Source organism: Pipra filicauda, unplaced genomic scaffold (genome assembly GCF_003945595.2).
Source record: "Pipra filicauda isolate LSUMZ 115617 unplaced genomic scaffold, ASM394559v2 scaffold20_size4479445_pilon, whole genome shotgun sequence".
Taxonomy (NCBI): Eukaryota; Metazoa; Chordata; class Aves; order Passeriformes; family Pipridae; genus Pipra; species Pipra filicauda.
The window spans coordinates 1,304,672-1,330,065 of NW_024104321.1; the positions used below are offsets into that span (position 1 = coordinate 1,304,672).

At 38.4% G+C, this 25,394-nt stretch overlaps 1 long non-coding RNA gene across 1 annotated transcript in view; it reads left to right on the forward strand.

Moving 5' to 3' along the window:
* The window catches only part of LOC113996363, a 75,556-nt gene that overhangs the window by 21,463 nt on the left and 28,699 nt on the right, over window positions 1–25,394 (forward strand). The window contains exons 2-4 of the long non-coding RNA XR_005563432.1: window positions 5,212–5,356; window positions 10,682–10,758; window positions 21,427–21,571. This is a non-coding gene — a long non-coding RNA (uncharacterized LOC113996363). The remainder of the gene's footprint in view (window positions 1–5,211; window positions 5,357–10,681; window positions 10,759–21,426; window positions 21,572–25,394) is intronic.

The window sequence follows — 25,394 nt, forward strand, 5'->3', positions numbered from 1 at the left end:
AGGTGTTGTGAGTAATGTGATAGTGTGTGTCTTAGCTGAAGCTGTCAGCAAGGCCAGGGTACTGGAAACTGCACAATTCTGCGAAGTTTCATGCCATGTAAACCTTGTAAAGCTGTCACCCTGGTATGGCTGTTCACTTACTGGAAGGTAAATAGAGAACTGCAAATATTTCCTCCCATATAGTTAGATGTGCCTCCTTTCGAGTGCTTCCTGAGACTTTGGAGAGAGAAGGCATCATGGAGCAAATGGGTCAATATGATGAATGAACTGGGATGGCAGGCTTGATTTGGCTTATTGGCCATTCTTTATCCATGTCTGCACTAAACTACATCCACAAAGTTATCACAGCTCTTTTAGTTCTCCTGTTGAAAATCCTCCAATTCTCACCCTATGTTTAGGAGAAATTTATAGAGTTTATCACAAATGAATGTTTATCACAAATTCCAGATAATTTGCTTAGGAAGGGAGTATATGAAATTGCATAGAGACACTGTTTTGCTTAATGCCTCAATAGAGGAAGAAAGTATAAAGAAAGAAGAAGAAGAAAATACAAAAGATAAACTTTACATCAGATGATTTCTAATGTTTTAGTTTATTTCTTTATTGTCTTTCTCTCTTATGCAGAATCCTAGATGCAACTTCAGCAGAATACACACACTATCCTTTCAGGGACTAGTTGTGGCTGCACTACCTGTTTTTTCTTATTACCATGGCAGTTTCAACTATGGGAGGCACATATAAGCTTTCTCTGGGGAACTATAGCCAGGACCAAGTAATATACTAGAACACTGCTTTCAAAACAACACATTACATATTCATTGCCCTGATGGCACAAAATATATACACCAAAGAATAAAAACAAACCGATTAGAAGGACTGAGTCTTGGGCCTGATTTTTATTTTCAGCTTGTTCTGAAGGGAGAACTGGTAGGGAGAAAGCGATTGTGCAAATCATAGTTGGCTAAATATAATATTGGATTTAGTTCCATCCAATAGTCCTCAGCAGAAAAGAAGGGCACTTGCAGGTAAATGCTTTTGCTGCAACACAGATATCACACCCCCTAAGGCACAACACACAGTCACTCTGTGGAAATGATGCATGAAGTGTCTGGTTGGCTTGTCGAAGCTGAGAATGGCTGAAACATACTTAGAGCAGATGGTGTCTTTTGAAACTGCCAGCATGTAAGAAGTCTCTAGTGACCATACTGAGATTTTTCAAAATCCTCTGATTTAGTCAAATGTGAGTGGATTTCCATGGGATTAAAAAAGTGCACATTCCTGCCATCGTGATGATTCTTGTCAAATCTCAAGTACTTCATTCCACAGACCATCTTGATATTTTCAGTAAACACACATGAATTTTAAAAACTTTATAACATTAGCCTAACATATTTCTCTAGCTGCAGCAATAATTCCATTCTTTTAATGGAAACTTTTCCAACAAAATCAAGAGTGAGGCAGGACCAGATACAAAACTATCGAATCTGAGAAGTTAAAATGTTACAGGTTTACAACAGGAAGAAAGTCAGGTGAAAAAATAATATAACCAACTATGGGATTCATTATCAGCAGCATCTGTAAAAGTATTTCATAGCAGTTTTACAAATGTGTGGTGGTATAGTTTTTAATTAGGAAAATGAGTATATTTCAGCATCTGAGAAAACATAGGATATTAGATAACAACTGAAAATGTTTGAAATTTTGTGTGGATTAGCAAAATACAGGTGAGTTTATTACTCCTGGATTCCCTTCTTCAGCAAATTATTTCCATTAGGAGTGAGATCTGAAGTGTCCAGTAGCCACAAAAAACAATGATTGAGGCTCACTCAATATTCTTGCACATAAAACCTCTATGAGGTTCAATAATAGAAAAAATGTTCATATTATTGAAAAAAGTCACTTCCATCTCATTTGCAAAGTTCTTGATTGTTCTCCACTTAGGCTGTTAGTACGTTAACCTTGGATAACCCTTTGGGATTTAAAGCAAATTATATTCAAAAGTTAGCAAGAATAATTTCTGCTGGTATGAAATCAAGAAAATAATATAATGATTTGATTTAATCAAGAAGCAATATGTCTACCTACGCCACCTGCAGAGCATGAAATGTCTTTGTCTCACATCTCTTCAAGGTTTTCCTTTCATTGGCTGTTGATTACATGACCTCTGGCAATAAAGTATTTAATAGTATTATTTCCATCTGTCCACCTGGATCAGGTTTGTAGTGACGTGTTGGAGTTTGGGGTTTTTTTGGCCACAAACTAAATAATGACCTAATTTTTCATACAGTGTACACTAATTTTTTTATCTATTTGGAAAACTCAAATACAATTTAAATAATTGATCTTCTTTTATTTCTTTTACTGAAAGTGAACTTAAGGTAATAAAAAAATTGACTTTTACTTTCAAAAAAGCATTTTTAATTTCTTAAAAGTCAGAATAGGGTTTAATTTATATCTTCTTTTCTGTAAATTTGTTTTTAAGAAAAGAACCAAATCTTCTGAGTGATTCTGGAACACTACAAATTCAGAGATACAATGAGCCTCAAAAGATGATCTGTCCCACCTTTCTTCTCCAAGGACAGTTCAGTTATCTATAAATCAGTCACAGGCAGATGGTTGTGCAACGTTTTATTAAAAATACTGGTAATGGAGTTTTCACTGGCTTTGCAAGCCATAATTCCAGTATTTCACCATCGCAACATTTGGAAAGGTTTTCCTTGTGGTTTATCTAAATCCATTGATTGATATCAATTGATAAGCGCTGTAAGCCCCTAATAGCAAGGGCATTTTTTATAGTGTTTTCATTAATATGTTAGGTAGAAGAGAGTCCTGATAGTAGTAAAAAGGGTTTTCGGGAAGTTTTATTCCTCACGTCTTTTACTTGGAAAATGATCTTTTGTTAGTAGACTTGAACCTTATAAATTTTCACCTGTGAAGCTGTTTACACTGTGTTACTATGATAAGAATTGAAAGAAATAATGCACTTGTTTTTCATAGAGCTACATAGAATAGGTCAAGTGAAAATTCTGAGGTTTCATGACCCACATGTGACCCAGAGGTACCAACCATGTCCTCTATTGGTCATCTATCGGTCTTCTCTTTACTGTCCTGTGACTGTTGTGTGACCTTCAAAAATCACTCTTCTCTCCATCAAGGCAAGCGTTCCAGAAGCATTTAGATGATACTCTCAGGCACATGGTGTGACTCTTGGGGATGGCCCTATGCAGGGCTAAGGATTGAACTCAATGATCCTCATGGGTTCCCTTCCAACTTGGCATATTCTGTGATTCTGTAATTCTATGAAGGTCTCAGAGACTTGTGTAGCTAATCTGATAATATCAGGAAACATTATTTTTTTAAGTATTGAGATGAGAAATTTTATTTGGGACACTGTAATTATAACTGGTTTGGTTTCTCATTATTTATTAATATACAACATGGCTACTTGGTCAAAGCATTGTCTTTATTTCAGATTTTTTTTTTAGCATTAAACACTCGCCGAATTTTCATGACACTGGGGTTGCTTAGGTACTTGGATAACTTTACTGGACCAATCAATTTGACACTGACAATTTGTATGCATGTTTGACTCCAGCCAGCAACTAAGCACCACATAGCCTCTCACTCACTTACCCTTGGGGGAGAGAATTGGAAGATTGAAAGTGAGAAAACTCATGGGTTGAGATAACGACAGCTTAATAGGTAGGGCAACAGCCACATGCACAAACAAAGAAAAAACCAAAGAAAGATAAACACCATCACTCCAAAAATCCCCCCTTCCTTCGTCCCCCAGCTTTATATGCTCAGCATGCCACCATATAGTTTAGGATATCCCTTTGTTCAGTCGGGGTCAGCTGTACTGGCTGCATCCCCTCTCAACTCCTTGTTCGCCCCCAGCCTCTTCACTGGTGGTGCAGGATAAGAAGTAGAAAAGGCCCTGAATCTGTGTAAGAACTGCTCAGCAATAACGAAAACATCCCTGGATTATCAACTCTGTTTTCAACACAAATCCAAAACACAGCCCCATATTAGCTACTGTGAAGAAAATTAACTCTATGTTGGCCAACCCCAACGCAGTGCCTTATTGGTTTCTTAACTTTTAAGCTATGCTTCTTGGCCAAGTTAATCGATGGGGATTATGTATGTGGTCATAGGGCAAAGCTCATAAATTCCTGGTGGGGGTCCTTTAATCTGATTTCTGACATGTCCCTGAAACACTTCAAGTAGGCCTACTTTCTTCTCCTTAAACCTAAGAACTTCTGCTCAAAACATATTATTTTGTCCTAAAGTAACGTGTTTTATATTCAGATGAAGACAGATAGGTGGCACTAAATTATCTATTTTCCACCTCCTTTCTTCAAATACTCTGTTGCTTTGCACCTTGAAAGGCTCTGAGAAGTGGAGTGTTGACACAAAACCAGAATAATAGCTTTTGAGGATAATCATGCTATTTCTACCAATGCACACTTTCCTGGATTGTGCAGTTCTTAAGGGAAGAATTTCAGGAACAATATGAGGGTTTTTCCCCCCCAAAGACAGGTGATGTTATTAAAGAACAGAGAAGTTGCCATACAAAGCCATGTAAGTGCTGTAAGATGCAATTATTCTAATGTCAGTCATAGATGTTTCAAAGGAAAACATACAAGCTTTGTCATAAACAGAGGTGGTAAATTCCTCATTGTCCTGATCTAGAAGAATTAAAAGTTTTGTTTAAGACCTGCACCATGAAGATTTATATTTCTTCTAGAAGTGCATTGGTATGAGCTATTAAAACCCTAGAGTAAAAGTATCTCCTCATAACATTTTTGATTATGCCACAGTGGACAAAGTGATTTCCAAATACAGGAAAAAATGCATCTCTAAAGAACTCACATCCTCAGCTAATAAAAGAGATGATAAACAAAACATTTAAAATTTCTGTTGTCTGACCGAAAGTGAATCACTTTGAAAAGGTTGCAGTTATGTAGAGGAATGGGGGACAGGAACAGGCCAATACATTGACTCAGAAAATTCAAAATTAATCATTAGACTGGAAAACAGTAGAAATATGAAAGGTGAAATTGCAGAAGTTAATCTGACATGAAATTGCAGAAGTTAAAGCTCACTTGGTTGTTCTTGAAACAATTAAAAGGTGACCTTGAACATGTGCTCAGGTGAACTGGGAAGATAATTACTATGGATGATCGGAATGCCTGTTTTATATTTCCCCAGAACTGGTTATTATGTCCTTAAAACTGTGGTCGGCAGGAGAAAATTTGACAACAGGAGTCTAATGGTCTACCAGAGATCTGGAAACCAGAGGATGATTATGTGTAACCAGCAGACAGTGAAGCTCCTGCAGATTGACAGCAACGCAGTTAAGTGTCAGAATCTAGTCTGGTTTCTCTGTGTGAGCAATGTTGCTTAAAAAAATGTAATACAGGGATGGTTTGTAAGGAAGGAAATAGTTTGGTTTTTTCCCCTTTATGCTTGAAACAGAAAAAAGAATGATGGGTTGAAAGACAAAAGCAAAATGAGTAAAGTAAAACCACCAGTATAACTACATTTAAGAATACGTATTGTGTTCTTACATCTCCATGAGAAACCAGAAATAATTAATTCAAGTGAAGTGTGGGAGTATCATGAATTATCCAACATTTCACAACGGTAACTTTTGCTTTCCATTAATGACAGCTAACGTAGTTCTTGTCCACGAGGCTTTTCTTGTGGAATCAGGGTTGAGAGTATCATATAAAAGGTTGAAGAATGTGTTTTAAGAGAATAGATTTCAGTTAACTAATGTGATGCTAAATATTTTACATTACAGATTATGGGGAACGAGTCCCAAGTCAGTGGGATTTCACATGCCAAAGAGATCCACAAACAAAAACATTAGATTAGATAAGTCAAAATAACAGAAAACAGGAATATGCTAAATGTATTTTTGTGTTTTCTGAGCTTTCTTTAGCATATCAGATCTGCTGGCTGACCTTGCTTTGCACAAGTGGCCTTTGAACAAAGAGTTGGATTACAGATCTACTGGAATCTTTTCCAGCTTGAGGGATCTAAGAACTGATAAGTTAGAAATGTTCAAGAACTTTTCATATGTGCAACTTTACATCAGACAGAAATGTTGTCTTACATTATTTTGAAATGTCATTTTTCAATAAGATTCACAATGAAAATTGTGAACTCACACCCACTATTTAGTTTTTAACTTCAGATTTATGTAATCATGTACAAAATATGGATTATGATCAAGACCAGCTGGATCATGTGTTGCTTCCATATTCAACTAATATGCTTAGCATACAATCTACTTATGTCATTACATCTTTTAATTAATATTTCTATTTTTAGGGGGATCACAAATAATGTTTAAATGTTTCATTATCCATCAATGGCTTTATGGGATGATGTAACCCAGTGAAAAATGAAAACATAGGCAGATACAGTGATGGCTTTTATTCAGCTTTACTTGCATTCTGGCCGTTTCTGTAAAATTTCTGTTGAATAATGCTTCTGTCAGATACTACTTCTATGAAAGAATTTGGCAAGTACTACTCGCCGCTCAAACACAGCACCTTGGAGAGTATTCTGAATAATTTGTTGTAATACATTTTAAACTCAAAATCCAAAACAATTGTCAGGAAAGTTGATTTCTGCTTCTTAGTGTCTTAAAATCCCATAACTCTAAAAATTCTAGGAGAGCTCTGATATCTGAAACCTACAAATATAATTTCACCTTTTCTGCATTATCTTACCTTATTCTTCTGTTATGCCCAAAAGAATGCTAGTTCTGACTTCCATACTCACTGGGTATCTTAAAAGTATAGCTAATTTTGCCTTTGTGATGTCTGTATCTGCTCTCATTGACCCTAACTGGAGTTGCAACTTGTTTCTCATAGCAAAGATTTTAGCTTTTATGTTCCACGTCTTACTTCAAGTTTTTACAGTGACACATGTATATGTGCACAGTACCACTTTTTTGCCTCTTGGGAACTACCCTAATTGATTCTAACTGAAATTTTAACCCTTCTAAAGCTAAGTGAGTTCAGAGTTATTTTATTACAGTTCTGTTAGAGAGTAAGCAACTGCTAAAAGAATTGTTGAGAAATTAAAACAACCACAGTAATAGATAATTTTAGTTTCTTAATTACATAAATTACTTCTTGCCCCATTATTTTCAACACTACCTGTCTTTAGAACTTCACTTTTTATAATAACATCTAAAAAAAAAATCCAAAATTAAGAAATAAGAAATGTATTAAAATTCTTAAAATACTGTGGTTCATCCTTGTGGCAGCTCCTTTTTTGTGAGGAATCCTTATGGAGTTAAATGATTTTTCCGTGAAAGATGTTCCAGTCTCATATTCTTTTGATAATTTAATTTCTTTTTATGCAGTGCAGAAAAAATGAAGAAGTAGATATGTTTTCTTACTTGACTTTCTCTTCACAGCAGCTACTACTGCAACAGAGCTACTCCACTGGACATAATTGGGAGGGGGCAAATACGTCTCCACAAAGGGACTGCAAAGGAACCTGAAAAGCTTTTGTGATTCATCCTATTACCACTCTGAGGGGTGAAACTAGGTGTCCCAAAAGTTTCCAGTCCTTCTCAGCTCCAATAAGTCAACTTCTGGGAGCACAGAAAGCCCTCAGATTTATTCTAGTGATTCTTGCGTGTGGGTAGAAGTCAGCTTTGAAGGAAAACATAAATAAAAATTTGGGCTAAGAGTAAAGCAGAAAAAATCTTTATCAAGGTGTTTGTTTCATTGCTTTTCAGTAGCTTTAATTCTGGTTTTTTTCAGTATTCTATAACAAGCATTTGGCTCTATAGGAATTCTCTAATAGATGATAACTGGCACTGGTAAGACACGTTAATGAGTACAGTGAGTCAGACAGTTTCTACTGTTCTGTGTGCAAGTGACACCTACTGTTTTAGCAGTATCTATTTAACTATATTTTTATAGTGGTTTCAGTGCTTGAGGGGAAAAATTCTTGGAAGCAAGAGTTGCCTTTTATAGGCTTTAAAAAAAAACCCAACAAACCACTAAGATTCCAACACACACACACAGAGAGAGAGAGAAAGCAAAGAGAGAAAGAGGAAAATTTGATAGGAAGAAAAGCCTGACACAGAGGGTCATATGAAGAAATAAGAGACCATTGGATAACTCTTTCCCGGAGAGTGCCCAGGCCTCAAAAGCACCAATAAATCCTGAATTCTGTTCTGCACTTTTTGGCATAGCTTTCTGTGAAAGCTGGTGACTCTGCTTTATTCCTACTGCAGAATACTTCTTATCTGGGTGCTAAAGGTACTTAACAGAATGGTGAAACTGCATCTTGAAATTCCCTCGAGGAGAGGAAAGAAATGAGTCAGCCTTACACTTTTCTGAGAAGTTTGCTACAACCAGCAGACTATTATGTAAAAGAAAACCACGGATAGTTCACTGTTTTTAAAAAATATGGTATTTAACTTACACCTATATATTAATAATATGTTGTCTGTAGCAACATCATCCCTAACATCATCCTGGATTTATACACACATTTTGAATTAGAGTCCTTCTGGCTCAGGGTACTGGGTCTTTGGGCTCTTATGCTGATCTAACTTTCTCCTGATATATCATGTTCTGTGGGAAAATCTCTAAGGCAAGCTTCCCTCTTTGTACATTTTCCACACATTAGATACTGCAGCACCTGACCTAGAAATCTTTTTGTTCTTTAGTGGACCTAAGGGAGCTTGGAAGATTATCCACAGGGATGTGGAACAGGAGGGGAATGGAACAAAATGAATTATGACTGTGCCCATTTCCTGTATAGCATTACAATAACTGGAGTGTTGAGCTGGAATATACAGAACAGCCTCATCTGTCTCTATAATTGATATCTATTGAATTGTTTGAGACTGAACTTATATAGAATGAAACCCTGTGATCTTCTCCTATTTTGTATGCACCTTTATGAATGTTCAAAGACTGAAGCAACCAGGACTGAAGCTGCCCTGGACTGAGAACCAATCAGCATCTGCAATAATCTTGCAGAGAAAGGAAATAGTTCTGTAGCTATGACTCTAATTTTATCACATATCCAGCTGAAAAAGGGTGAGGGACTAACCTGAATCCTCCTCAAAGAGCAGTTTCTTTATGGAAAGAGTGACAATAGAATGCAAGAAGAGAAAGCCAAGAGTTATGTATGTGCAAGGTTAGAAACTTAACTTTTGATTTTCAGCACCATTTCAGAACTGAGACTCTTTTGCCTCATCGGATGTCCCTCTGGAAGGAACTCTGCATAGTCAGAAACACAATTTTTCAGATACTGTGGAATTCTTATGTTTGCTGAGGCATCATTTCTTTTTTGCTTGGGACAGCTTTGCTTGCTGACCAAAGGGATGATACTATGGTGAAGTGGACGTGTGGCTTTGTTCACCTGATTCTCAGGGAGCCCTAAAGCAAAGCAGAGCTCTTCAGCAGACTGCCATTTGTTTATTATTTTGCTTCACTGTGAGAAGACAGCTATTGCTGAACAAAAAACTTCTGGCTGCCTGCCTGCCTGCCTGATTTGCTGCCTGTTGTTACTCGCGGGGTAATAGACTTTGGGATAGGGTAATGGGGCTGCTGTTCTCCTTGGCAAGACAAATGACTTTGAAGGACAAGCTGATATCTGTGCTGCAATATTGATTTTTTTTTTCTGGTGTTCCATAACTGTGTCCAAAAGTATGCGCCATCCCATTACTGGGAAGGCTTCTAGCCCCATCTATTGTCAGCCTTGCTGGATACGCTTTGCAAGATTGCCATCAAACACAAATAATTTAGCCAAACTTCCCCCTGGGCTGAAGTTTACTATTGTGACACTGCTCAGGTTGATCATATTTTCTTTTAAATTTCAGACAAAATATTTAATATATTTTAGTGATTTAGAATTTTTTTTAAAAAATCAGATTTATCACAAGTGAAAAAAAAGGACTTCTATCTTCTTTCTGCCTCAGAACCAGGACATAATATTTGAGAAAGCAGTAGCTGCTTTGGAGGTCTCTCAGCCAGAACTATGCTTGAGCAGAAGCTACAAATAGAAACACAAGGATCTATGCTGTACAAAACCATTATTTTTCTTACTTGCTGTAACAGCAGCTTGGAGATGTATTAAACTGAGTGTCCTGGGACAATTGACAAATTTCTATTTGATCTCTGTGCCTGTATTGAGTCTGGCTGAGATGGAGTTCGTTTTCCCACAGCAGCCCTCACAGTGCTGTGCTTCACATCGGTAGCTAGAGAGGTGTTGATAGCACACCAGTGTTCTGACCACTGCTGAGCAGTGCTGGCACAGCATCAGTGCTGTCTCCCTAACATTCCACCCCACATCAGTAGGCTGGCAGTGGGCAAGACCTTGGGAGGGGCACACAGCTAGAACAGCTGACCCAAACTAACCAAAGAGATATTCCATACCAGATGATATTGGCTCAGATACAAAACCCAAGAAAAGGAGGAGGAAGGGGGAGGCATTTGTTATTTACAAAGTTTGCCTTCTGGAGCAACCACTACTCAAGCTGAAGCCCAGCTTCCTGGGAAGTGGTTGGACTTCTCTTGCTCATGGGAAACAGAGAATAAAATCTTTGTGTTTTTCCTTTGCTTGTGCATGCATAACCTTTGGTTTTTGCTCAACATACATGTTGTTTGCCATCTCATTTTCTCTCCCCATCCAGCTGAGAAGAGGGAGTGATATAGAGTGGCTTGATGAGACCTGCTGTCCAGCCAAGATCAACCCACCACAGCACCACAGGTCTTTGTCCTTAGTGGCATAGCATAACCAGAGTAACAACTCTTTCATCTGTCATCTCTCATCTCTTGAGGCTTTTTTTTTTTTGAAAATCCATTTATTTCTAGGAGAGAGGATCAGGAAGAGATGAGAGGAGAGTGGGTTTATATTACATTCTCTTACATAAGCATGAACACAGTGGGGCAAATTTTAATCCTGGTACTTCCTCAGCTTTTAATAACTGATTTGCAACATTCATAATGTGCTTTCAGTGTGGGGGGTTTTGTGTGAGTTTTGTGCAGGCAAACCCAGAGCATCACAGGAGCTAAGTATGTGCAAGGACAGCAACAATGCCCCATAGACCTAATATTTAACAAAACCCACAGCAGTGGCTAATGAAAAGGTGGGGAAATGCCTGTGCTATGGGAAGGAAAGTGGAATGTTCAGCTTTAGGGTACGATAGATTTTCTGTCAGGGATAAATAAAAGAAAATTGTTTACTCCTTATATTGTTTCTTTAGAAGTTAATTTTCTTTCAATTGTGGATTAATTTAAAAATGCCCTGAAAGTGTTGAAGAAAGAAGCTTCAACAGATAACAGTGACTGCTTAGGTAGAGATGCAGCGCTAATAAACTGGCTTGAGGCAGCCATGAGGTAAATTTTGAAGGTTTAAATAGGGATGTAAACAGTTGATTTGGGCTCCTATTCAATCAGCTCTGAAGGATTTCTTCACTGAAAGCAAACCTGCTCTCTGGAGGATGATGCGGCTCACTTATAGCTCCAACTACTCCGTAATTTTCCATACCAAACTTCTTAAACAGGAGCTTTGAACAGTCTACCTCCTCGGAGAAGATATCTTTCATGGCCCATTTAGCTATCTCTGAAAGATCATATGCCCTTAGTGAAATCAGCTACACTTCCTACTCCAGACCTGGATGAAAGTATGAACTTTCAGCAATTGTCAGAGGATTTTCTTTTATTCCTAAAGGCAAAAGGACCCAACACTTCAGCAGAGACCCTACTGATATGGACAGGGCTATAATTTTGCGTAGAGGTCCAATAAGTGGCCACGAAGCCAAATGTTACTGTCATTTTCACCATATACAGGATGCAATATATTTATAAGACCACATTCATCCTATCATGTGAAGTTAAAAAGCAAAATTCCAATCTATTTTGTCCATTTCTTTACTTTCGTATTTTCTTATTTTACACACCTCTAAATGTCTGATTTAAACCACTAAAATGCCTAAACTTCTAAATTCTTTGGTCTTAACTTTTGATATAGTTAATTTTTCTTACCTGTGATGTCTGAATGTGTGCTAGGCATATAACCAAAAGCTTGTCTCCCCTGTTTGTGACAAATGCAGCTTGGAGGACTGAGCTCATACCTCAGGCTATGAGATTTTTGTCACATCTACCAGGTGCAGTGGGAACAAAGTTAGAAATTCCCAAGGCAAGTAATGAAGTAATGTGTTGGTCTGGCAACAGAATGGCTGTTAGTCATGCAATGGAGATAATATAAGTATTGAAGTCAAGGTTTTTTGCTTTGAGTGGGACTAGGACAGCAGGTGTGGCACAGTACCATGAGGTGATTGTCAGATCAGTAACCTATGGGATGTGCTTTTGAGCCTGATGTGCCCCCATTTTGTCTGCAGGGAGCTCCGTGAGGAGGTGGGACTGCAAGTCCTCCTGCAACAGCACACCCCCAGTGCACAGGTGTCAAGGCTCATGTGTGGAGCGTGAGACTTGTAAATAGACATCCTGTGTTATCTTGCCACTTACCTTCACCCTATCTTACTACAGCTAATTCCTATGAGCTGAAAATCTGTCCATCTTTGTGTCTGACATGCAGGTCTCAGCTGGCTGGTGGGTCCTGGTGGGTCCCTGTGGTCCCCCGATGATGTGGGTGAGGCACATCATAGTCCCAGAGCAGTGAAGAAGCTGAAGTAGAGCTCTGAGGCAGAGGGGAGCAAGAGGGAAATCTGGCGCCTCTGATGAGTGTCATCACCTATGTCTTGACCTCAGTCTGCTTCTCCACAAGACATGTAGCTTGCTAGTAGAGGCATATAAAGCATCACAATATCAGCAGTGGTGTCCTCCTAAGCTGTTGGCTGGTGGTGCACACTGCATCACAAGGATATCCTGGGGACTGAAACAGGCTTGCAGGACTGCCCCTCTAATCCCAGTGCCTGTGTCAGACTGCCTGAGACTGCAGTTCTATATTGTTGCTTCATTATATATAATTTTCAGTCTTACAGCCCTGTTCCTGAATTCTGTTTTCCCTCTCTTTCTGCCACTGCAAAAGTCCACAAGACTTTTAATGGCACACAAACTCATTGTTTCTACTTCAAACTACACTGTAACTCCTCTTTCTGACTGATTGGTCTCTGAATTGGCAGAATCTCTCTCCCTGAGGGTGTTAGAGTGTTTGAGCAATCAGTGAACCAGACTATAGTATTGCTAATACAAAACCATGGTTGTAACACAGCACTTCATTGATCACCCACTGTTGGCCATACAATTCCCTTCCTCCTCCCTTTCCCACTGCTGTGGAGGGCACTGGGGCACAAGGACAAGCTGATGGGCTCCATGTCCCCTGAAAAGCCACCTACAGCTTTGAGAATGGAAGTTAGGTCTGCCATCACAGACTAGTGCTGCTCCTGTCACACACCATAGTATGGAGTAAAAGTTGGGGCTGAGAACTCAACATGAAGGGAGACACTGTTTGAACATTGAGTGGTTCTGGTTTTTGGTTTGGGCTGTGATGCTACTGATCTGATGTGAAATGTTGTACCTACACTGTGCATACAAAGACATATTATAAAACATCTTTACTTTAGAAGAGAGATGGAATTGTTAACCTGGAGAAGGGAAGGCTCTGGGAGCACCTTATTGTGGCCTTTCAGTTCCTAAAGAAAGATGGAGAGAGACTTTTTTACCATGTCTTTTAGTGACAGGACAAGGGGTAACAGTTCTAAACTAAAAGACAGTAGGTTTAGATTGGAGATAAGGAAGTAATTCTTTACTGGAAGAGTAATGAGGTACTGGAACAGGTTGTCCAGAGAAGCTGTGGATGTCCCATCTCTAGAAGTGTTCAAAGTCAGGTTGGATGCGGCTTTGAGCAACCTGGTGTGGTGGAAGGTGTCCTTGCCAATGGTAGGGGCTTAGGAACTAGAAGATCTTTAAGAACCCTTCCAACTCAAACAATTCTATGATTCTATGATAATAAAAAAAGCAACTTAGTTGACCTGTGTATCTGCTCAGGAAATGTCTTTTTCGAATTCTCTGCAACATTCTATCCACACTTTCTGAGTTCCAGATCCACTATAACCTGGGTTTGTTTTTTTTCCCTTTTAGGGCCTAGTACCTTCAGCTGGCACAATTTAAATCTTATTTTCTGTGAGACTTAATCAAATCAGAGCTTTTCATATCAAGGGCAAAGTGTGAGGGGAAGAAAGTTTGAAGAAGTCTGTGGATGTCTTGGAAGAAAAAAATTACTATAAAGATAAAATCTATTAAAAATAACCAGAAAAATCACAGTAACTTCTCATTACACTGACATGGTTTTAGGGTTGTGTTTCTAGAATTTACAGTTTGGTTTATGCTACTAACACAGACTCTTTTGGAATAAAGGGAGCAATGAGTCTTGGTCTTGGTTTGTTGTTGATAGCTTGGTTTGCTATTGATTGCCCTTGATGTTAAACCTTTATTTTCAAACTAGGTATTATACAGTATTATTCTAGGTATTATTCTTTGGCTCACTTGAATTAAAGCAGCATTTGTAGTCTGCCTGTCAGATAAAAATCCCCAAGGATTACTGAATATTTCCTTCAAAACACAGCCACAGTTAGGCTTGGGAGATGTGCTTTCTACAGGGAGTTGCCTGCCTCTGAAAACAGATCTGTTCTAGTCCTGGAGTGACTCTCTTAAAAAAATTGTATAATTATTTACATAAAACATCTTTCATACAAACTATTCCAGGATACTCTGCAGAATTAAAAGTACAATTATGTATAAGGAAGCTCTGCTGTCAGACAGTCTTGTACACCAGGTATTGATTTCACTGGTGAACAGTTTGAAGTCCAAAAAAAATCAATATGCAAGAAAGTTAAAAACACAAAGGTTTTGTGTCTGTCTACAAGATGGAAAGTTGGATGTTTCCTAAGCCCTGTGTTACAAAATAAAGACATGGTTTGTCACCAACAAGTTTTAGCAGTATGAATTTCAGATTATCACTAGTTTCTATAGCTCTTGTTCTCTCAATTCAGTGCAGTTCTCTCTTCCACCTGTCAGCATAATCATAGAATCATAGAATGGCTTGGGTAGGAAAGAACCTTAAAGATCATCTATTTCCAATTCCCCCACCATAGGCAGTAACAGTTTCCACTAGACCAGGTTGCTCAGAGCCCCGTCCAATATGACCTTGAACACTTCCAGGGATGAGGCATCTGCAGCTTCTCTGAGCAACCTGTTCCTGTGCCTCACCACCCTCACAGTAAATAATTCCTTCCTAACATGTAATCTAAACCCACCCTCTTTCAGTGTAAAGCCATTTCATAGTACACAATATCACAATACGTTACTGCTTAAAATTTTTTCTTACACTTGGTTACTTTACCTTCACTTCTCTCACTTCCCCTAGTAAGTTCCAATTTTGTTTCATTTCTGTAAAGGTCTGCTGTGTTCACACCTCTCAGCTCTTACTCAGGCTTTCTGCTCAAGACTTTTTATGCCATGACTTTTTTTGTAGTGTTCTCATAGTCCTGCTGTTGTGATGTTCCCTGTAATGTGTTGTTTGGTTGGGGCTTTTTTGGTTTTGGTGGGGGGTTTTTTATAACTGGAATTATTTACTAGGTAGGGCTAATAAATTTCAAAAATACTTTTCTATGAAGCATCCTTAATATCCAACATCCTAGAAAATGCATTCCAAATGAGGAAAGTAGGTTGCAAACTTGCCTTCAAACCAAGAATTCAGGCAATCTAGTTTCAGGTATCAAACCTGGGCAGTAATACTTAGATACCCCTTTGTACAGCAAGTAAAACCTCCATGGGGTCTTTCTGAGTCCTCAGTGGTTCCATGAGGAAATGTTATGAATTTAAACAGCTAAAGTTACATTTGAGTAATACCCTACAGCTCCTGTGCACTTCCAAAGGAAATGTTCCACAGTTTACAATGTTTACAGTCTACAGGGGAGTTTTTTGGTTACTGACAAAGAACACAGCAAAGACTACTTCTGCTCATGGCTATGCCATATCCTATTCATTTGGCCTCCTATTCTTTGGATTTCCCGTGAGTGTGATAGTGATTTAGAAATGTGCTGTAAAAATAAATTCAGTTATATATAGGAATGATCCTGTTTTAGAGTGAAGGAATCATAAATCAGATACACTGATAGCTATGGACTAGTTTAGAGACTGAAATCAAAGACTATCCTGCCTGCTGCAATATTATCTCCTTTTAATCAGTATTGCTGAAGAAGGAAGATACAATAAAATGGAGAATTTTTGCAATGACCACTTAAGGCATCAAATAAGTTTCATTAAAATCTATTCTCTGACATGTTTTTTTGTAACTGTATACTACGAGAGACTCACAATTAGGGTGTGACTGTCTTTTCAGTGTGACAGTATTTTAATAACCAATAGAAGAGCCACTGTCACCTAACAACAAATATATGGCCCAAGTATAGCCTTTACAGAACAGAGGCAATGTCAAACACAAAGGAAACCAATGAAATTCCATGCAGCTCTGCACAAAATAATAAACTGATCAGTAGATTAGATTTAGAAAAAAAACCCAAAACCATCCAAGACTAGGCAAAAGGTAAAGATATCGAATTTCAGCCTATCTTTAAAAATATTTCTTAATCTTTCACTTTCTTTCTCTTCCTGGAAGGAAATTAATTTTTTTCTCCAAGTAAATATTCATCTGGTGAGAATAGAACTTCATTGGTGATGGTGTGCTACAAGCTACCTTGGGTAAAAATGTTTTTGGAAGGGTTTAATGGGGACAGCTAACTGGAGATTATTTGCCTTGCCTCTTCTGAGGTCATGTAGATTAAGCTTTTTTTCCAGGCTTAATGTCACCTTTATGAAAGAAACATAAAACTTTGTTGAAGAGTATATTGTTCATCTTTGGGATAGCATAACATTTCTGGAAACATCAATGGGTTTTCAAAGGCCTTTAAGAGTCCTGCCATTCTTCAAGAAAACACTACTAAAGGCAGAAGCATGATCTTGTTCCAATACAGGAGGATAAAAAAATGTACTAGGAGATCAGGTTAGTTAAACTATGAGGTCTTCATTGACATCTAACCCAAGAAGAGAGAACAGAGAAAGTGGAAACTAGATCAGGTCACTAAGGATGGGTATAAAATGACAAAATAAGCAAGGTAGAAACAACATCAGAAGGACAAAGCACGAGTGAAGTGTCATGAGGAAACATCAGGAATGATATGGAATTCTCAGCACCTTCAATCAGTATATTAGAAGGAAGAGAAAGGCCAAATTCCAAACTTTTCTGCTCGCTAATGGACAGGAAAAGTGAATAGTTCAATAAGGCAAATTGTTATGTGGTTTTTGAGCCTATTGTCAGCAAAAAAGTCAACTGTGCCCTAATACAGCTATGGAAAAAAGCAGAGGTAAGGTCTCAGACTGCAATATGGAAAATACACACTAGAGAGTAAACAAGGTACATTAGATGTTTTCAACTCACCTCATCTGACAAACTTTTTGTTAAGATGCATGAAGACCTAAAGAAAGGAACCAGTAACAACTCTGTACCCGTGGGGAGAATGGATTATATCTTTAATGTAAGGAAGAAAAAAAGATCCAAGAAATAGTACAGTAATTGTTCTATTGTCAGTTTAACTTCAATCCCTGGGGAAAAAAAATAACAGAAAATTATATCATTAGAAAATTTGGAAAACTAACTCCAGGATGGGTAGCAGCAATAGACTCAGGTTTCTTGAGAGCAAATCATGCCAGACCACTAAAATTTTTTCTGTAGCAGCAGCTGGCTTTTTGGATAGAAGAACAAATATAAAATCAAATATTTAGTCTTCTGTATGATGATTGCCTAAGAAAGTTAATAATATCTGTCTCCTATTACAGCAACTGACAGACCTAACAGATTGGTGCGTTTGTTTCTAGTTAATTTATGCAGTTCTTTGAAAAGCAGCTGTTTGTCCATTTGATTTTCTTGGATTTTTAATCTTGCCCACAGAATGAAAAATGCACTATAAATTCAAACTAATAAAAGTAGTGATCTGAAAGCTTTGTAGGTATTTAAACCCATATTTTAAAAGTATTACAGGTAGTGGGACTGAGGCTAGATTTGGAGGGTGTACAACAGGTGAAAGAGCTCAGGATTGGTCTTAAGAAATACTGAACACGCTGCCAAAATCACATTTTCTTACAGTAGATTTTCTCACTTTAAAGTAAACTGGACCAAGGCCGCACCGCTCACCAAAATAAACACACAACAACAAATTACAAGCTCAAAGCAAAAGCTGAGATGAAAGGGATTTTGTATTAAAATAATTGGCCACACAGAAGTACAGACCTCAATATATGACTGCTTCAAACAATAGACAGTTAATATCAATACTTTAATGAGTATGCAACTGAAAACAAAAAATGTATGAGTGCTAGTTTCTGTGAGGCAAATGAAGAAGTTAATTGTCTTAAAACAGAACCTAAAAATTTAGTTGGAGCAGAAAGAAAAAGGAATTTTTCCTTCTGAAGAAACAAAAAGTCTTCAGTATCACAGTTGTCTGGATTCAAGATGCACATTTTTGGCCTTTATGGCCATTTCCTTTTTTAAACCGTATTGCTTATAGTTACCATGGCTACTGATCATGAACTGAAATCGCTGTGCAATGTAGTTTATTTCCAGCCATAATTGTGCTGAGGGTCTAGCAGTCAGTTCTCAGGAATTAAAGGAGACAGGTTCTAAGGCCAACGTGATGAAAGCCTTTAACCCCATGAGTGGTAAAATCTGCTGGGATTTATGGGCTGCTTGTTTTTGACTTACAAGGTGCATTAGTATATACGGCATCATTACAGATGTGGCCTATAGTGTAGTAAGTCTTATTATAAATTTCATCAGTTCATGGAGTTAAATTTGCTACTTTTGAAAACAAAAGGCAGAGAGCCAACTCCCATCCTTGAAATGCTCACCTCTTCAGTCCTAAAAAAAATTAAGTCATTTGCTTCCTGTTTTCCTGAGTACATCTATGTTTGAGTGGAAGTCCTTCATCTGTTTTGGCATTTGAACGGAATATTTTCTGTTTCCTCAAATATTAAATCTAACCTTCACATGAGTTGCACCTTGCTAAGCGAATCATACCAGCTCAATAGGAAATCTAGAAAAAAAGGAATGGACATGCTGGCAGACCAGTAATTTTTGTGTTTGAAGGAGGTAGAACTTTATTCTTAATTCTCATTATTTTACATTACACATGTGCAAATTATATCATTTTTCCTTATATATTGTTTGCAGTGGTAGAGGTAGGACCAGGTTCAACTTGAAATAGGGAAGACATTATTACTTAGTGGTACCCTATGACATTATTACTTAGTGCTGCCCTGTGACTTAAAACACCATAATAATTTCCTGTTTGCCTTTGTTTTGGTGATAGCAGCCCTATGCAACAGGCTTCACAGCATATCAGCTTGTGCTCTGCTCCGAGGATGAGTCAGGCTAAAATAAGTATTCTCTGGGACACCAGTGAGTCAATGATGTTCCTTCCAGCTAAGAAATGTGTCAATGCCCCACCATAACCTCTTAATACAGTGAGAGACACTCTCCTTCAAGTGTGATAAAATGCATGGGAGAACTGCCTATTAAAAAAAGCAGGATGTTACTTGCCTGGCCACCCACTGATGTGGGTGACACTCACAAGCTCCTGCTCAGCTGACTGAGTTCTGGAGCCATCTTTTTGTCTTTGTAGTGACCTTAGCATAACTCTCTGTTTCCTGGGGTCACTGTCCTACCACACAACATCTTTGGTTTAGTAGGGAGGAAATAACCTTCATTTGAAACCTGCTTCTCTCTAGAGAGTTGTTGTCTACCTTGAGGAGATAAAGGTTGTAAAAAACATGGAGACTGTAAGTTGAAAATTAATTTATATTTCACATTTTCTCATGGTTTTCTGTTTTTTTCCGGTGTTCACATTTGTGTCTGATAGAGTTTTTGCAAGTGATTGAAGAGATTTTGTTCTCCGGTATAGATCATTGCAAACAGAAGGGCTAATTCACAGAATTAACTAGACCCAGATTGTTCTCACTGAAGTACCTCTGTGCAATCTGACTGTGAGAAACTGAACAAAATAGTCAGTCAGAGTCACACTGTACAAATGTGAAGTCTAGATTTCCAAGCCCCAATGAACTAAATTTCAATACCACTTATCCACTACATCTCAGTGCGTCCTCATTACTGTAGGTTTGGTTCCCATAGTAAGCAGCCATACAGCAACCTCATGATTTCAGTACTGAAAAGGCAGACAGAATTCAGACTACTACTATACCCTATCCTTCTGGGGACAACTTGCAAACAGACTATTTATGCAATCCTGAACCTATTGCATCACCTTAACAATGAGGACATATACTGGTATAGGTGTCTAATACATATTCATGTAAGCATCTAAAAGCTGGATGCCTAACTCGGACCTAGTTACTTAAGGTTCTCTTTGCAGTTTCTGGAGTGGAAAAGTTACCTATGGAGCCACTGCACTCCAGGAAAGGCGTCTAAGACCGAGATCTGTTAGGCAGCTGAATTGTCACTCAGCTTCCTACAGAGTTCTCTTGTCATTCTCCATCTCTCCTGGACCTGTGCTGTTGTTGTGCTTTTCTGCACTGACTCTAACCCTCAGCAGGTTCACCCTCTTTGTTCATCCAAGAGCAGGTGTTCTGGTTTAGGTCTCTGCCATGCTCAGTCAAAATGCCTCACAGAAAGGACTCACAAGAGGTCAGAACAATACAAGCAGTGGGAGTATAAGGGTGGATATGTGAGGGGATGGGACCCTACAAGTAGCCCACAGTTAGTTTGGCTTCCTGCATTTTGGATAGGCAGGTGCTGGGCCCATATTAAGGAGTAGATCAAACTTTTTTCTGTCACATCCACAAATTGGCCCAAAGCCTATATCTTTGTACAAGCTTGTGTCCAAAGTCTGTGAAGGTGCTAGGTAGATTTAGGCTTTTATCTCAAGTTGTGCACTCAGAATACAATTATATTCCCTGAGTATTTTCACTTACCACTGACTGTAGTTCTCCTGGGAAACAGGCCACCTGAAGAGGACTTATTTAACTTCTTCAAGCAGTCCTCAGAGAACTGCTGGAAATCCAAGTTAATTCATTTAGCTTGTCTTTCCTCTGTTCTGAAACTCCAGTGCCACTCACTGTTATAGAGAAATCCTCTTGTCTCTATGAACCTTCTTCCTGTTCCTCTGTGCTGTGATCACACCAAATATTTCCAAACTGGTTATAAAAATCATCTATTTTAGCATATGTGGGCATCTTGCTCTACATTTCTCCTAAAAGTTTTCATAGCCTGTGTTCAAGTGTCTCGTACATCACTAGTTCTCTGCATGTTCTCTTCTATTCCTGGGGGATTTTAAATGCCTGCTTTTGTAACACTTCTCTCATGGAAAGCAACATTTACACAAGATTGACTGTTTCTCTACAGATTCATTGAAAGGAAAACGGACAACCCTCCAAACTGAGGTCAACTCATGGTCAAAGGTCTGCAGAGGACCTTCTGGTAGATTTGGAAGCTTGTTGCTGTGATACCTGACTGCCTGCCTACCTACCCATCACCTGCTGTACAAGAGGTCAGAACTGAAATTAACCCAATGCTTTGCTTGAAATGACACTGGGCCAAATGCCATCTTCATCTACCTTGCATAAGCCTAAAGCAACTTAAGAAACAAAGAGCACACTTCTAGCTGAGAGAGAGCAAAATTCTCATCCTTCACTGAAAACAAAATGTTATATGTCTAAAGAACCTTTTATAATAACTGTGAAGGAAGCAGCTAATACTACACACTAGAGAAATAAGTTACAGTAAAAGAGGTTCCTTATATATAAAAGAGGTGCCTTTCTAACTACCTCATAGTAATGTAGTCAAGTTCAGTTCGAGTGTGGATCTAGCAGTCCTGCCAAAATGGAGAATAAAAGGTAATTTCTCTGCTTTTTTTTCCACTAGTCACTTTGAGATTGCAATTTTTAAGCTAATTATTCGATGACAGGGATCAAAGGCAAATCAGTTAAGTCACTTCCCAAAGACAGCTTTTGATAATGCTCTTTTCTGCATTCTTCTCTGATTAAAAATATTAATAAATTTGATCATCTAAAGAGAAAGAGATGGGAATGGGTGGGGAATTGAAAAGTATTTTAATGCAGATTGGGTTTTGTTTATGTAGATTGAGCATAATTATGAAAAATAACTTGTTTTATTTTATAGAAGAGATCCTAGACACCCTACAGATAACACATTTCTAATGCTAATATAGGCAGCTTTCAGTCTCCCTTCTCTGGACTAAAAGCCAGGGTGATATGACACTCCTCCAATGTATAAGTTTGAACAGTTGATTCATGGGATCATAGAATCCCCATGATTCTGTTTCATTCTAGAGATTGGGTGGGACCTCTGGAGGTCATTTGTTTGACCACATGCTTAAAGCAGAGCCTTGTCCAGCAGAACTTTGAATACTTCCAAACTTGGAGATTCTACAGGCTGGACAACATTCTACTGTGCTGGACAACATGTTCCAGCACTGAACTACATATATTTTCTTGCATCTAATTGTAAATACTCTTGTTGGACCTGTGCCTGTTGCCCTTGGTCTTTTGCCGCTTGCCTCTGTGAAGAGTCAGGCCAATTTCCTTTACAGCAAAGTTGGAATTTACTTTCACAGGACAGCTAATCCTTGTCCCTGTTCTCAGGAGAACTAAGAACCCTAATATTCTCCCCAGCAAAGGTTTCCTAAGATTATCTTTAAAACCTCCAGTAATGAAGATACCACAACTTAGGTAGCTTATTGATGCTTATTGATCTCTGTGCTTAGGAACACACTCCATAACAGCTAAACTATATCTTGTCCAGCAGAAACTTAATTATTATTATTTCCTTTCACTCCCTCAAAATGGAAAGTCACATATCGCTATCCTCTCACTATATTTTCAATATTGGAATTTTTATCATGTTCTCCCATTCTTCTTTTTTATTCCAAAAATAAACTGAATTACCTCTGCATTGATGGATAGATCATATTTTCTAAATCTCTCAGTATTTTTGTTATTCTTCTTAGTGTGGCTGCATCTCTCGTAAAGTTTAGTGCCTCAAGCTATATGGAGACAAAAAGATTAATTGCTTCATAAGTTCTGCAGAAGACAGTTCTGTTCATTTGGGATAGTGATTTGCTTTGTTTGTAACATTGCATTGTAGTTCTGTCATGCAGTTTAGAGTCCACAACAGACTTTAATACTCCAAGGTACTGTTTTACTTATCTATCTTTTTTTTGGTCTTTTTTTTTTTTTTTCTAATATATATATTTATGTAGTTGCCTTTTTCTTCCTATGGGTTGGTCCTTGATGTTCAATAATTTTTAGATTGGGGTTGGTTTTTTTTGTTATTGTTTTCAAACCCTTTTTTTTCGCTCTAAAGTAATTATCTTGAATTCTAATCCTGTCCTCAGTGGTGTTTAGTCTGCTTTGTGCATTGTTGTCTACACACTTTGTAAGATATTCTGTTCCATCAACCTTTCCATTAATCAAAATATTCATTGGCACCTGGGTGAGTGCCCTGTTAGATCTCACTTGAAATGCTGTGCCAATTTGGTGTGATCTACTAATATTTACTCTGGTATATTTTGCTGCAAAGCCACCTTTTGACAATTTTATCTAGATCATTTTCTCCCATTTTCTTGAAATGATGTTAGAGAATGTGAGCACCTAAAGCAATATTTGGTGGAAACTGAGACCCTGAGCTCCAAAACATCAGTTTAAACCATCCTCTTTAGTAAACACTCTGAGAGTACAATGTTCCCTAACCCCTAGATCTTCCCATTTCCAAACACACTCTGTGTAGGTGAGAGCCAGCTCGTGTTTAGATCCATACAGGATCTTGAAGCTATACACAGGGATTCTGGCCATACATTCACACACACAGGGATTCCCACTTTCTGAGAGGCCTATTGAGACGGGAGCACATGTCAACAAAATCTTGCCACAAGACATTTTTCTTTTCATCAGCATAGCTATATCCCTTCCCTGCACAGCAACAGCTTTGTTACAAACACTCTTCTTTAAGCCTCCCTGTGTCTTCTCTATGGATTTGCCAACAGACCAGTGTCGACTCTGTAGGTGATTTTCTTACACCTCTAGACAATACAGGTATGCCAGCAAAATCCTGTGGCGGAGGCCTGGCTTCAATTTCTTCAGTTTCAAACAATGTGTTTGCTTTTAAAAGCCTCCTCCCTTCCCCTCAGCTCTAAATTTACACTTGTCATTTGAGTGGTGACTCATACCCTTCTGACTCAGCCGCATCTAATCAGTGGCCTATTGAAAAAAAATATTTTTCTCTGACTTTGAAAAGCCGTGTGTCAGTTTGCACACTAACAGCCAACATGAAGAACAATCTAGACCAGACAGTCAGCCCCACACCTAGGCTCCAAATAAATAGTGCCCAACTGCATATTTGCTCCAAGCTTGTCCAATTCAAATAGTTTTGCATCCCTGAAAAGAGCTTTTTTATCTTTCAGTGACAGCAAGGAAAAATGATGCTGTCATTTTTCTTGCTGAGGGCTTCCTCCATACCAAGCCAATAGATTCAAAGAAGCGAGAATGCAGTGCAGATTTGGTAGTGGAGTCCTGTCCAAACACTGGCAATCTCTTCTTTATTTGTGTGCAGATGAAGTCTAAGTGTGTCTACACTAGCATTTTAGTTCAGATCAAGGCTAGGTATTTTAAATCAATGTCCTCTTATACTTCCCATGTTTTGTTTCACATCACAGAGCACTCATGGAAGACAGAAACTGGATTCTGTCTGGCTAAAACCAGAAGGGAAGATAAACTCTAGGTGTGCATCTATTTCACTACAGCTGCTAATGGGTATACACCCCAGAAGAACAAGTTAGAGACCCCCCTGAAACACATGCCACGTTCGTACAAAGTGTTTCCTCAACAGATCCATATATGTTGGGCTGGAGTAGTTGCCAGAGGAGACATTGGCTCTGTCAGTTGTGCTACAATTCTTCCCACCCAACTCCAAGTTCCTTAGGCGTGGTTACTGCCTCATCCTAGCAGTGTGTTTCTGCTGTTTTCCTAGCAATACACTGGTGCCTTGCTGAGCAAGTCCTCTCCAGGAGCTAAGTCATAGAAAAGTTACTATTTTGGGAAGGTAATTTCCTCTAAGGATTTTAAAACACCTATGTCAAGGTTAATCACTCTCTTGAGGTCCTCTGTATTTCCTCTGACTTTTCTTTGTGTTCTGGAACTGATTGTGATTCAAGATGAAATGCTCTTTTAACATTCTCATGTTATCCTGCCTTTCACAGACTTACAGTTCTGGTGGGGCTTTTCCTTCCTCCCGCTTATTTGTATGTTGAAAACCGAGTGATGTTCTGTAATCACTGAGATTTTCTTTCATTCAGC